At 70.8% G+C, this 13981-nt stretch overlaps 1 protein-coding gene across 1 annotated transcript in view; it reads right to left on the reverse strand.

Moving 5' to 3' along the window:
- Positions 1–7818, reverse strand: part of LOC311513973 (rho guanine nucleotide exchange factor 15-like) — a 28688-nt gene extending 20870 nt beyond the window's left edge. Inside the window, exon 1 of the mRNA XM_084616189.1 lies at positions 7683–7818. The gene's annotated coding sequence lies outside the window, so the exon portion shown is untranslated. The remainder of the gene's footprint in view (positions 1–7682) is intronic.
- Positions 7819–13981: the final 6163 nt, after the last annotated feature.

A 13981-nucleotide genomic window follows, 5' to 3' on the forward strand; every position in this document is an offset into this window, starting at 1 on the left:
GGGAGAGAACCCAGGAGTCCTGGCTCCCAGCCCCCCTGCTCTAACCCACCAGCCCCCCCTCCCCTCCCAGAGCCGGGGAGAGAACCCAGGAGTCCTGGCTCTCCCCATCCTCATCCTCTCTCCCACATTCTCCCGGGGGGGGACGGGGGGGTGAACTCAGGGCTGGTGCAGCTGTTGGGATATTTCTAGCCGACCATGTGAGTGGGGGGTTGTGGGGCTGAGCTGGATAATATAGATGGGGAGTGGCAGTGGGGGCTCGTGGCTGGAATGGCGGGGAGGGGCGGGGGGTGGGCTTGGGAGCCAGGACTCCTGGGTTCTGTCCCTCTTCCATTCCCTGGGGACATCTGTCCATCTGTCAGTGCCTCAGTTTCCCAGATATCAGTCCCCACATCGGGGAGAATCACCCCTGGGGGCCAGCAGCGCGGGGCCCATGACACACGGCGGGGCGCTCGACTCTGTGGGAAGCAGGGGGGCTAGGAATCGTTGGTCTGCAATGCGGAGGGGGCTTGCCCCCCCTTCAGGCTATACACAGAGTGGGCGGTGAACCGGGCTAGTGGTTGGAAAAGGCTGCTCCCCCCCACACACACAGTCCCCCCCAAAGCTGCTCCCCCCCAGCTCAGAGCCAGGGCCCCCGTAGTCCCCCCAACCCCCTCCCGGCTCTGGGCCCACCCCCTCTCTCAAAGGCCCTTTGTGCAGGCGGCCGGCCGGGAACTCCAGCCAAGCCGCCGGCTCCCCACCGGCCCCGGTGACTCAGCGGGGCTCGCACAGGGCCCCTTTGTACCAGGAGAGCCGCCCTCAGCAGCCGGGCGCGCGGAGAATCGCCCTCAGCCTGGGGCAGTACGGGGCCAAGGTGCCACACAGCCCCAGTGCCACCCCGGCAGGACAGCCACGGGCTGATGGGAGCCAGGACTCCTGGGTTCTCCCCACTGAAGCCTGCCAAAGCAAAGCCCCCCCCCCCGTCCCAGTAGGGAGGAGAGGGAGCCCTGGGGGGTGTAGATTGCCAGCTGGGGGGGAGGATGCAGGGACACCCCCCATGCCCTGGCCCAGCGGGGAGGGGAAGTGCGTCTTTCCGCAGCCAGGAAATGGTAAATCCAGAGGAAGGGCAGGAATTTCCGAGGGGGGTGAGGGGAAGAGTTGCCCTGGCCTCTCCCAGCTCCACGTTATACGAGCGCTACGGAACCCATTCAGGGAAACTGAGGCAGGGGGAGGGGAGGGGACCGAGCTAAGTACACAGAGCTGGGGATAGAACCCAGGAGTCCGAGCACCCAGCTGTCCTCCCCGCCTCCCCGGCTCTAATCACTAGACCTCAATCCCCGCCCAGAGCCAGGAATAGAACCCAGGAGTCCTGGCTCCCAGCCCCGCCCCCGCCCCCCGCTCTAACCGCTAGACCTCGCTCGTTCTCTGCCCGCAGGGGGCTGCGGTGTCTCACTGAGCTTCCTGGCGGGACTAATTTATCCCTGCTGCGCCCCCTGCCCCCCCGCCACATCCTCCCGCCCCCCCCAGCTACATCCTCTCCCCCCCTTCCCCCCCACACACTCCACACACGCAGCTTTGGGTCCCCCGGCTCCTACAGAGGCCCTCCGCGCTCGTGGCTGCCCCCTGCCGGCCGCGCTCGAGGCTGCACGGTGTGTATCTTAGACCCCGTAATGCCTGAGGGGGATTCCCCGCCTGCTCTCTGGGAGCTGCGCTGGGGCTGTCTGGGCCCTGTTATCCCCGGTCAGGCTGTGGGGAGCCCTGAGGAAGGGGCACCGCTCCGGCACTGGGCTGCTGGGGGTCAGTCAGCTGGAGGGGGGAACGTCGCCCTGTCCCGTAGGCTGAGACCCGGAGCGGGGAACCCACAGCCCCAAGCCTAGTGCTGCTGTGAGTGTCTGGAGAACAGGGGAGCAGTGGGGGGCCTAGGAGCCCGGATGCCTGGGTTCCATCCCCTGGTCTGGGAAGGGAGGGGGGGTCTAGTGGTTACTGCGGGGGAGGGCCCTGGGACCAGGACTCCTGGGTTCTGCCCCCAGCTCTTGGAGGGAAGTGGGTTCCAGTGTTTAGAGCGGGGGGGCTGGGAGCAGGACTCCTGGGTTCTCTCCCCAGCTCTGGGAGGGGTGTGGGGCCTAGTGGTCAGAGCAGGGGGAAGGGGGCTGGGAGCCTGGGTTCTATTCCTGGCTGGCATAAGATTTCCTCCCTACCAATCGGGACTGCCAGTCCCGCCCCCCACTTTCCTGTGGGGCACGGCCCCAGGGGGCAGCTTCACTTACTGCCTGGGGGGATCCGTGCCTGGAGGCTCAGGGGGTCACTGCCAGGAGAAGGGGGGAGGCCTGGCCCTTGGGGGCAGAGACCCAGGAACTGACTAGGATACAAAGGCTGGAAGGGGAATGTGTGGGGAGAGAACCCAGGTGTCCGGCCTCCCAGACCCCCCCTGCTCTGACCCACCAGACCCCACTCCCCTCCCAGAGCCCTGGAGAGAACCCAGGCGTCCTGGCTCCCAGCCCCCCCTGCTCTGACCCACCAGGCCCCACTCTCCTCCCAGAGCCCTGGAGAGAACCCAGGCGTCCTGGCTCCCAGCCCCCCCTGCTCTGACCCACCAGGCCCCACTCTCCTCCCAGAGCCCTGAAGAGAACCCAGGCGTCCTGGCTCCCAGCCCCCCCTGCTCTGACCCACCAGGCCCCACTCCCCTCCCAGAGCCCTGGAGAGAACCCAGGCGTCCTGGCTCCCAGCCCCCCCTGCTCTGACCCACCAGGCCCCACTCCCCTCCCAGAGCCCTGGAGAGAACCCAGGCGTCCTGGCTCCCAGCCCCCCCTGCTCTGACCCACCAGGCCCACTCCCCTCCCAGAGCCCTGGAGAGAACCCAGGAGTCCTGGCTCCCAGCCCCCCCTGCTCTGACCCACCAGCCCCCACTCCCCTCCCAGAGCCCTGGAGGGAACCCAGGCATCCTGGCTCCCAGCCCCCCCTGCTCTGACCCACCAGGCCCCACTCCCCTCCCAGAGCCCTGGAGAGAACCCAGGCGTCCTGGCTCCCAGCCCCCCCTGCTCTGACCCACCAGGCCCCACTCCCCTCCCAGAGCCCTGGAGAGAACCCAGGCGTCCTGGCTCCCAGCCCCCCCTGCTCTGACCCACCAGGCCCACTCCCCTCCCAGAGCCCTGGAGAGAACCCAGGAGTCCTGGCTCCCAGCCCCCCCTGCTCTGACCCACCAGCCCCCACTCCCCTCCCAGAGCCCTGGAGGGAACCCAGGCGTCCTGGCTCCCAGCCCCCCCTGCTCTGACCCACCAGGCCCCACTCCCCTCCCAGAGCCCTGGAGAGAACCCAGGCGTCCTGGCTCCCAGCCCCCCCTGCTCTGACCCACCAGGCCCCACTCCCCTCCCAGAGCCCTGGAGAGAACCCAGGAGTCCTGGCTCCCAGCCCCCCCTGCTCTGACCCACCAGGCCCCACTCCCCTCCCAGAGCCCTGGAGGGAACCCAGGCGTCCTGGCTCCCAGCCCCCCTGCTCTGACCCACCAGGCCCACTCCCCTCCCAGAGCCCTGGAGAGAACCCAGGCGTCCTGGCTCCCAGCCCCCCCTGCTCTGACCCACCAGGCCCACTCCCCTCCCAGAGCCCTGGAGAGAACCCAGGAGTCCTGGCTCCCAGCCCCCCCTGCTCTGACCCACCAGGCCCCACTCCCCTCCCAGAGCCCTGGAGAGAACCCAGGCGTCCTGGCTCCCAGCCCCCCCTGCTCTAACCACCAGGCCCCACTCCCCTCCCAGAGCCCTGGAGAGAACCCAGGCGTCCTGGCTCCCAGCCCCCCCTGCTCTGACCCACCAGGCCCCACTCCCCTCCCAGAGCCCTGGAGAGAACCCAGGAGTCCTGGCTCCCAGCCCCCGCTGCTCTGACCCACCAGGCCCCACTCCCCTCCCAGAGCCCTGGAGAGAACCCAGGCGTCCTGGCTCCCAGCCCCCCCTGCTCTGACCCACCAGGCCCCACTCCCCTCCCAGAGCCCTGGAGAGAACCCAGGAGTCCTGGCTCCCAGCCCCCGCTGCTCTGACCCACCAGGCCCCACTCCCCTCCCAGAGCCCTGGAGAGAACCCAGGCGTCCTGGCTCCCAGCCCCCCCTGCTCTGACCCACCAGGCCCACTCCCCTCCCGGAGCCCTGGAGGGAACCCAGGCGTCCTGGCTCCCAGCCCCCCCTGCTCTAACCACCAGGCCCCACTCCCCTCCCAGAGCCCTGGAGAGAACCCAGGCGTCCTGGCTCCCAGCCCCCCCTGCTCTAACCACCAGGCCCCACTCCCCTCCCAGAGCCCTGGAGAGAACCCAGGCGTCCTGGCTCCCAGCCCCCCCTGCTCTAACCACCAGGCCCCACTCCCCTCCCAGAGCCCTGGAGAGAACCCAGGCGTCCTGGCTCCCAGCCCCCCCTGCTCTAACCACCAGGCCCCACTCCCCTCCCAGAGCCCTGGAGAGAACCCAGGAGTCCTGGCTCCCAGCCCCCCCTGCTCTGACCCACCAGGCCCCACTCCCCTCCCAGAGCCCTGGAGAGAACCCAGGCGTCCTGGCTCCCAGCCCCCCCTGCTCTGACCCACCAGGCCCCACTCCCCTCCCGGAGCCCTGGAGGGAACCCAGGCGTCCTGGCTCCCAGCTAAGCTAATCCCCAAGGCAACTAGATCTACAAACCTTCCCAATGCCCCCCAGCACCAGGATTCCCCCAGCCTGCCCCCCCCACGCCTGCCTCTGGCTCCCCTCCCCCACCCCTGTACAGAGGGCCACCCCCCCCCCCGGTTTCCAACACCCCTTTCCCCTCCCCCCGCAGCTCACCCCAAGCCAGCGGCTGCTTCAGTCCCTCCCCGACTGATGCTGCAGCTCTGGCTCTGCGGGGCCCCCCCATACGCTGGCTCCTTCCGCCCCTATTTCCTGCCCCTGCCCCTCGCGGTGGGGTGGGGCTGGGAGCCAGGACTCCTGGGTTCTCTCCAGGGCTCTGGGAGGCCTAGTGGGTCAGAGCAGGGGGGGCTGGGAGCCAGGACTCCTGGGTTCTCTCCCCGGCTCTGGGAGGCCTAGTGGGTTAGAGCAGGGGGGGCTGGGAGCCAGGACTCCTGGGTTCTCTCCCCGGCTCTGGGAGGCCTAGTGGGTTAGAGCAGGGGGGGCTGGGAGCCAGGACTCCTGGGTTCTCTCCCCGGCTCTGGGAGGCCTAGTGGGTTAGAGCAGGGGGGGCTGGGAGCCAGGACTCCTGGGTTCTCTCCCCGGCTCTGGGAGGGGAGTGGGGCCTAGTGGGTTGCAGCAGGGGGGGCTGGGAGCCAGGACTCCTGGGTTCTCTCCCCGGCTTTGGGAGGGGAGTGGGCCTGGTGGGTCAGAGCAGGGGGGACTGGGAGCCAGGACTCCTGGGTTCTCTCCCCAGCTCTGGGAGGGGAGTGGGGCCTAGTGGGTTGCGGCAGGGGGGCTGGGAGCCAGGACTCCTGGGTTCTCTCCCTGGCTCTGGGAGGGGTACGGGGGCTGGTGGTTAGAGCAAGGGGGGTTGGCCTGGCCGTCTCCCTGTCTCCAGCCCACAGCCCTCTCCGGGCTGAGGGAATCGGTCTCCGGCCTCGCTGGGTGCCAGGACTCCTGGGTTCTCTCTCTGCCCCTCCAGTGCATCTGGTCTCCAGCAGAGACGGGGGAAGTTGGAGACCCAGAGACCCCAGCCAGCCAGTGAGACCCCCGCCCCCACTTCCCAGCCAGCACCATCACTTAGAGCCCGGCCTCCCTGGGGGACCCCGGTGTCCGACTGGAGAGGGGCGCCTGGCATGGGGCAGTGTGGCACGGAGGGGCCTGGCTCCTTCCAGGGGGGCGTTGGGGGAAAGCACATATAATGAGGGGGGTGCACGGGATGGGGGGGACAGGAATACACCCCCTCTAGCCTTCGGTCCTCCCACTCACAGCTGGCAGGGCCCGTCTGAACCACCGGGCCCAGACCCGCTCCCAGCGCTCCTGAAATGCGGCCACCTCTGGGGTGGAGAAGGACAGGGCTGGGACAGCCCACAGCAACACTGGGGGTGGAGAGAGGAGACTGCCAGGGCGCCCCACAGCACAGCCCCCCCACCCCGCCCCCAGCGCGGCACCTGGGGCCTCGGGGCCAGCCCTGAAACACAGGAAGAAACTTTCCTTCCTGTGTCAACACCTGAGGTCCTGAGACACCTTCTGCTCCCGGAGCCAGGTGTGCCAGCCCGAGAGCCCCACACCCACTTGGCGCGGGCCTCCCTTCCCTTACTGCCGGGGAGGTTATTTCGGCCTTGCCAGCCCTGGGGTGAGAACGCCACCCTGGTGACCTCCGGGCTGGAGAGGGAGAGGATAGAACCCAGGAGTCCTGGCTCCCGCCCCCCCTGCTCTAACCCACTAGGCCCCACTCCCCTCCCAGAGCCAGGGAGAGAACCCAGGAGTCCTGGCTCCCGCCCCCCCTGCTCTAACCCACTAGGCCCCACTTCCCTCCCAGAGCCAGGGAGAGAACCCAGGAGTCCTGGCTCCCAGCCCCCCCTGCTCTAACCCACCAGCCCCCACTCCCCTCCCAGAGCTGGGGAGAGAACCCAGGAGTCCTGGCTCCCAGCCCCCCCTGCTCTAACCCACTAGGCCCCACTTCCCTCCCAGAGCCGGGGAGAGAACCCAGGAGTCCTGGCTCCCAGCCCCCCCTGCTCTAACCCACTAGGCCCCACTCCCCTCCCAGAGCCGGGGAGAGAACCCAGGAGTCCTGGCTCCCAGCCCCACTTCGTGCAAAGGTACCTGCCCCCAGACGAAGCTCCTTCCCCATTCCCTGAACACTGAGATCCCCGACTCATTTCATGTCTCTCACTTCCTCGTTCACCGGCTCTGGTGACCCCCAGACGCTGACGCTGTGGGGCTGGCTCGGGCGAGCCCCATCCCGTTAGGAGCCGGCATGCCTGGGTGCTCCCCGAGAGGAAACGCAGAGAAGGCCTGGGGACCCCTAATGACAGGGCCAGCAGCTGCCCCCCTCCCCGCCCCCTGCAGCCCAGTGCCCCCTGCCGAGCCCCCCTGCTCCCCACAGCCTAGCCCCCCCTACTGCCCCCTCCCTGCCCCCCGCAGCCCAGCCCACCTTTTGCCCCCCACCCTGCTCCCCACAGCCCAGCGCCCCCTGCAGAGCCCCTGCCCCGCTCCCTGCAACCCAGTGCCCCCTGCTGCCCCCCACCCTGCCCCCCACAGCCCAGCGGCCCCTGCCGAGCCCCCGCTGCTCCCCACAGCCTAGCCCCCCCTACTGCCCCCTCCCTGCCCCCCGCAGCCCAGCCCCCCTTTTGCCCCCCACCCTGCTCCCCACAGCCCAGCGCCCCCTGCAGAGCCCCTGCCCCGCTCCCTGCAACCCAGTGCCCCCTGCTGCCCCCCTCCCTGCCCCCCGCAGCCCAGCGCCCCCACCCCGCTCCCCACAGCCCAGCGCCCCCTGCTGCCCCCCACCTCACCCCCTGCAGCCCGGCGCCCCCTAGCGATTCCCTGGCTGCCCGGGGAGACCCCACCTCTGGAGGGGAGCCCCAGGACCCCTCAGCCCACAGGGACCCACGGGAGCAATGGGGCGGGCTGGGGGGCAGCTAGGGACATCTGCTGAGCCGTGCTGGGGGCCCGGGCTGGATGCTGGGTCCGGGGGGCTGGGCAGGAAACAGCCCCCGCCCAGCAGCGCACTGCGGACGCGTCCCCGCCGCCCCCCTCGTCCCCCGGGGCTCGGGCTGCGGCTGCAGACCCGGCTCTGCGGCGCCACCCACCTTCGGTCGCCTTCACGGGCGCACGGTCCCCTCCGGGGCGCAGGATCCGGGGCGCACGGTCCCCCCTGGGGCGCAGGATCCGGGGCGCACGGTCCCTCCCTGGGGCGCAGGATCCGGGGCGCACGGTCCCCCCCGGGGCGCAGGATCCGGGGCGCACGGTCCCTCCCTGGGGAGCAGGATCCGGGGCGCACGGTCCCTCCCTGGGCGCAGGATCCGGGGCGCACGGTCCCCCCTGGGGCGCAGGATCCGGGGCGCACGGTCCCTCCCTGGGGCGCAGGATCCGGGGCGCACGGTCCCTCCCTGGGGAGCAGGATCCGGGGCGCACGGTCCCACCCTGGGGAGCAGGATCCGGAGCGCACGGTCCCTCCCTGGGGATGTAGGATCCGGAGCGCACGGTCCCTCCCTGGGCGCAGGATCCGGGGCGCACGGTCCCCCCCGGGATGTAGGATCCGGGGCGCTCCGGGCCTGGGCCCGGGCCGCTGGGTCCCGCCCGAGGATCCGGGCTCAGCCGCCCTTTGTCCCGCACACGCCGCCGGGCTGCTGCAGGCGGCCGCTGCCTGCGCTCGGGGCTGGCGCCGCCGCCTCCATGTGACCGGCCCGGGATGGGGGGCGGAGCCGGGATGTGGGGGGCCGGGGGACCGGGGGCGGGGTGAACATGACTGGAGTCCCGGCTCCCGGCCTGGGACGGAACCGGCAGCGCCCCCAGACTGGCAGCAAGACCCCCACCGCATCCTGGCACGGCGCCCCCCCCAGCCTGGCACCGCGCCCCCCATCCTGGCACTGCGCCCCCAATCTGGCACCGCGCCCCCCAGCCTGGCACCGCGCCCCCTGCCTTGTACCGCGCCCCCCACCTACCACTGCACCCCCATCCTGGCACCGTGCCCCCCACCTGGCACCGCGCCCCCACCTAGCACTGCACCCCCATCCTGGCACCTTGCCCCCACCTGGCACCGCACCCCCAGCCTGGTACTGCGCCCCCATTCTGGCACTGCACCCCTAGCCTGGCACCGTGCCCCCATCCTGGCACCGTGCCCCCCACCTGGCACCGCCCCCGCAGCCTGGCATGGCACCCTCATGCTGGCACCGCGCCCCCATCCTGGCATCGCACCCCCAGCCTGGCACCGTGCCCCCCAGCCTGGCACCGTGCCCCAGCCTGACACCGCGCCCCCCACCTATCACTGCACCCCCATCCTGGCACCGCGCCCCCCAGCCTGGCACCGCGCCCCCTGCCTGGTTCCGCGCCCCCCACCTAGCATTGCACCCCCATCCTGGCACCGCACCCCCCCACCTGGCACCGTGACCCCAGCCTGGCACAGCCCCCCCAGCCTGGCACCGTGCCCCCACCTGGCACCGCGCCCCCAGCCTGTCATTTCTGGTGAGCCGCCAACCACACCCCAGGCCCTCTGCTCCCCGGCCGGCCTTTGCCCCCGTTATCTCCGGGTGTGGCTGGCCGGGAAGGCGGCTGAAGCGCTCACCCATGTGTCCTAGGCCCCACACTGCACCCAGACCAGCGATTCTCCTCCCTCCCAAGGGCTTCCCCAGCTCCCTCCCCGGCCTGGTGGGGAGCCCAGCAGGGGGCGCTCTCCCCTAGGCGCCAGGGCGGCGCTAGGGGGCGCTGTTGCTAAAGGGGGCCCGGAGCTGCAGGAGCCACGTGACTGTCCCCCCCCCCCCCGCGGGCCTGGGGCGCCTGTGGCCACACTGAGCATGCGCACGCGGGCCGAGCCTGCGCAGCGACCTCGGCTGACGTCACTGCCCTTCTCCCTGCCCGCCCTTGCGCCCGGGGCTGGGCGGGGGGAGGGGTCCGGCAGCCGGAGGCGGGGTCAGGAGGGGGCAAACTCCGGGTGTGGGGGGGGGCATTCCCTCTGTGCCACGTCCAGTCGCCAGGGGGCGCTGGGCTGCAGGGACCGGGGGGGGGCAGCAGGGGGCGCTGGGCTGCAGGGACCGGGGGGGGCAGCAGGGGGCGCTGGGCTGCAGGGACCGGGGGGGGGCAGCAGGGGGCGCTGGGCTGCAGGGACCGGGGGGGGGCAGCAGGGGGCGCTGGGCTGCAGGGACCGGGGGGGGGGCAGCAGGGGACGCTGGGCTGCAGGGACCGGGGGGGGGCAGCAGGGGGCGCTGGGCTGCAGGGACCGGGGGGGGGCAGCAGGGGGCGCTGGGCTGCAGGGACCGGGGGGGGGCAGCAGGGGGCGCTGGGCTGCAGGGACCGGGGGGGGCAGCAGGGGGCGCTGGGCTGCAGGGACCGGGGGGGGGCAGCAGGGGGCGCTGGGCTGCAGGGACCGGGGGGGGGCAGCAGGGGACGCTGGGCTGGGCTGCAGGGACCGGGGGGGGGGGCAGCAGGGGACGCTGGGCTGGGCTGCAGGGACCGGGGGGGGCAGCAGGGGGCGCTGGGCTGCAGGGACCGGGGGGGGGCAGCAGGGGGCGCTGGGCTGCAGGGACCGGGGGGGGGGCAGCAGGGGGCGCTGGGCTGCAGGGACCGGGGGGGGGGCAGCAGGGGACGCTGGGCTGGGCTGCAGGGACCGGGGGGGGGCAGCAGGGGGGCGCTGGGCTGCAGGGACTGGGGGGGGCAGCAGGGGGCGCTGGGCTGCAGGGACTGGGGGGGCAGCAGGGGGCGCTGGGCTGCAGGGACCGGGGGGGGGGCAGCAGGGGGCGCTGGGCTGCAGGGACGGGGGGGGGAGCAGGGGGCGCTGGGCTGCAGGGACCGGGGGGGCAGCAGGGGGGCGCTGGGCTGCAGGGACGGGGGTGGCAGCAGGGGGGCGCTGGGCTGCAGGGACCGGGGGGGGCAGCAGGGGGGCGCTGGGCTGCAGGGACTGGGGGGGGCAGCAGGGGGCGCTGGGCTGCAGGGACCGGGGGGGGCAGCAGGGGGCGCTGGGCTGCAGGGACCGGGGGGGGCAGCAGGGGGCGCTGGGCTGCAGGGACTGGGGGGGGCAGCAGGGGGATGCTGGGCCCCGGGGGGGGCTGGTCGAATGAGCCCTGTCCTAACAGCCGGAAGCCCTGGACAGACCCCGGTGCTGGTTGCCTCCAGTCCCTTTATTCGGCCCCCGGGGGCGGATCCGCCGCGCTGCCCACGGGGGCTGAGCTGTGGGTCACACGCAGGGCTTGGCCACCCCCAAGCTGGGGGGGGAGGGATGTGCTTCAGGAGCAATAGCAGCCCCCACCCCAGAGGTGGCCGCATCTCCGCCGCGGGTGAGGGATTCCCCCGCCCCTCCCCAGAGGCAGCCGTGGCTTGGATCTGGGAGCAGGGGAAGCCCCACGGAGAGCGTGGGGCGGCGGGGCAGGCAGTGGGGAGGAGTTGAGACTGGGTGGGGCTCGGCTGCCACACGCCCACAGAGCATCTGGCCTGCGGCGTTAGGTGGACCAGCAAGGAAACAGGGCACACGTGGAATTGGCTTCCTGAGTCTGCAGAGAGCCTGAGGCCATTGCTCCCTGGGGCATGACCTGCCCTGGATGAGACCCCACGGTGCCCTCGGTGTGGTGGGTGCGAGGACCAGGCGCTGTGCAGCAGACCCCGCCGCGGGGGGGGGGGGGCTGTGTGTGACAAAGTGGGAGTGTCCTCCATGTTTTGTCTGAAGACTGGGTGGGTGCCTCAGTTTCCCCCCGGTGTCACTCAAGCGTTCGCGACCCGTCTGGCCGCAGGGGCTGCCAGTTCCTGAGCTCACCAGCTCCGGTCTAGGCTGTGCCCCCCCCCCCCGTCTCCGGAACCGGCCACGCTGGCTGAGAGTCGCGGCCGACTGCGGGGTCGGGGTGCAGGGCCCCTTGGGGGGAGCAGCCAGTGACACCCCCGCTCAAGGAAGAGGACTGCAGAGCGGCCCAGGGCCAAAGCAGGGCTGGTCGGGGGAAGGAAGCGCCAGTCTGGCGGGAGGGGAATGGGAGACAGGCAGGGGCAGTGGGGGGGCTGACAGTTCTCCCCACGCGCACGGGGCGGGCGAGCCCCAGGAAGGGAAGAGCTGGTGACCCCAAAGGCCAGCGTCGGCCCAAGGACCCGCCTGTCCCTCACACGTAGGTCCGCAGCCAGTCCCTCGCCTGGCACTCGGGGCCCGGCGGTTGCCCGCAGCCGGCTGCGGAAGAGGAAGTGCCAGTAGGTCTTCCCGCGCCCCGGCAGGCAGCGCTCCTGGAGCCGGGCCGGCACCGCTGGCAGGAGCCCGCAGCCCCCGGCTCCCTTTATCCCCGCGCGCCGGTGACTCAGGGCAGGCCCCGGGCAGGCAGGGGGCGTGGGCCGGGGGCAACTCACCCCTCCCGTGACGGGCGCCCCGCGAGCTGCTGCCCGGGCGCTTCCCACGCCGGCAGGGTGCACGTGGGAGAACCGCCCCGGGTACCCCTGCCCCCAATCCAGAGGGAGGGGAGGAGGAAGTGGGTGGAGCCATGGGGAAGGAAGGGAGACGGGGGGCCAGGGAACACGGGGGTGAGGTTGAGGGCATCGGCCAGGGCTGAGGCCCTTGGTAGCCGCTGGACTTGTTGTCTGGGCCCAGGCTGCCGGCGTTGAGTCTCCCCCTACCCTGAGGAGCCCGTCCCTGAGCCCTGTGGGATGAGCAAGGCTGCGCCCTGGGAGGCTGGCTCCTTTCTGCCCCTGGGGCGCAGCCGTGGGCTCTGCGCTCCAGCTCACTCGTCCCTGGCAGGGAGGCCCCCCGAGGGGGTGCTGAGCCCAACCCCTCCCATCTCAGACAGGAGGGTTGTGGGGAGACCCCCCGGCCGGTGGGCCACGGAGAGGATGGGGAGACGGTTACACCATGTAGTCTGCACATGGGAGGAAATAAACCTTCCTGACCCCTGCAGCCCTGAAGCATGAGAGTGGAGGGGAGCCAGGCAGCGCTGGGCAGGCGTCTCACTGGCCCCTGGCTGGCCGGCCTGGCAAGGAGCAGAATAATAATTGCTCGGGGTGGAACCAGGCGCTTCTGAATTTTGGGGGACTCAAAATGGCCGGAAAAGGTTCGTTTCGGGTCCAATACAATGGGTTCAAGGGAGGCGACGCGAGCCGTTTGAAGGAAAGTGAAGGAGAGGAAGGGCTCACGTCACATACCCGAGAGGGCTGGGGCAAGTGTCCAGCTTGTAGCCACTCGGGCAGGACGCCCAGCTCAGACACCGGTTTGAATCCCCACTCTGGAGCCGACCCATGTCTGACCATTCCCAACTAAGTGCTCCAACCATGGGGGTCTGGGTTATTCTGGGGTGGGCGACCCTCCATCTTTCCTCTTGAGTCAGGACTCCTGGGTTCTCTCCCTGGCTCTGGGAGGGAAGTCGGGGGCTAGTGGTTAGAGCAGGGGGGGCTGGGAGCCAGGTCTCCTGGGTTCTAGCTTCAGCTCTACTGGGTGACATTGGGCAAGTCACTTCCCCTTTTGTGCCTCAGTTTGCCTGTCCATAAAATGGAGCCAATGACCCCCACTGATCGATTTTAAGGCCAGAGGACACATGGGGCTCCCCCCTTCTCTGTCCCCCTGTGCTCATGCAGCGCCTGGCCCCAAAGGGCACCAGGGCAGGGACTGGGATGCTGAGCAGCAACTGCAATAGAATGAAATAATCAGAAATCTAACCCCCCCCCCGTCATTATCTCTACCAAGACCCCCGATTTCCCGGCTCACCTCCCAGTTGTTACAGGTGGGCAGCTGGCAAAGCGGCAGCCCCCAGGCCAGGATTTTGACAACAGGGAAACTGAGGCAGTGGGAGGGGAATTGACCAGGGACAGCAGCAGTGCTGGGAAGGGAATCCAGGCGCCCGGGACGCCGCTCCTGGGCTCCGTCCGCTAGGCCGGGCGCCATCCCTGGCGCACAATTGGCGCGTAGGGTATGTGCGGGGCAGGCCCAGCCGTGGGGTTGCTGCTCGGGCCCAGGAACCTGCAAGTGACTCTGGGGTGAGGCAAACGCCCGTCCCCTCCCCTGTGCAAGCCCCTCCCCCTGACCCCTCCCCTGTGCAAGCCCCGCCTCCTGACCCCTCCCCTCCCCTGTGCAAGCCCCTCCCCATCTCGCTGCCAGGCAGAAACAGGAAACAGGTGCCCCCAGGCAAATGGGGGAAATGCATGGCTAGTGGCTGACGGCAAGCAGCAGGCTCAGGGCAAGTCTCACTCGGGCTGCGGGCACCAGCCCACGGCTGAAATCCTCCAGCTGTCTGGCAACGCGGCCCGGGACAAGAAACCCCCGATTACCCCCCCAGCCACTCGCAATGGCAAAGAGCTCAACAGGCGGCTGGGCAAGGGGTCCTGCCCAACATCCAGGCCATGCTGCTGCCCCACGAAAGTGAAACCCACAAAGCCACAGCGAAGCGACGGGTGGGGGCCGATGGCTCCAACCCCAAAGGCTGAGCCCCGCTCTCCG

The sequence above is a fragment of the Lepidochelys olivacea genome, assembly GCF_965140295.1.
Source record: "Lepidochelys olivacea isolate rLepOli2 genome assembly, chromosome: 28".
NCBI classification, from domain to species: domain Eukaryota; kingdom Metazoa; phylum Chordata; order Testudines; family Cheloniidae; genus Lepidochelys; species Lepidochelys olivacea.